The following is a 362-nucleotide window of genomic DNA, read 5'->3' as shown; positions in this document are numbered from 1 at the left end:
TACCTCCTGGAGGAGAAGACGACGAGTCCTCAGGACCTTTCGCGAGCTCTCCCCAGATTTCTTTAACTCTCTCTTCTCCATAATACATGCGAACCCAGTCTTTGTAACTTCGGACAATTCCTCCTCCTTCTAGACCTTTCCCTTCACTTAAGACATAGGTCTTGGGACGGACTCTTTCGAAGATCGCCGATTTTCTCTTGGGAATCATACGTGGCTCAGGTTCAAGTTTCTTCGGTTCCTCCGAAGGTCGGCGCCATTTCACAATGCCTCCTCCTGTATTCCAGAAGGTATTAGGAATGTCGTAATAGTCAGGTGAAGTGCTTACATGTGAAGAAGACTCATGACCACCTAGCACAGGACTC

Source organism: Cystoisospora suis (assembly GCF_002600585.1).
Source record: "Cystoisospora suis strain Wien I chromosome Unknown contig_1272, whole genome shotgun sequence".
Taxonomy (NCBI): Eukaryota; Apicomplexa; class Conoidasida; order Eucoccidiorida; family Sarcocystidae; genus Cystoisospora; species Cystoisospora suis.
This window is presented reverse-complemented; position numbering follows the sequence as displayed.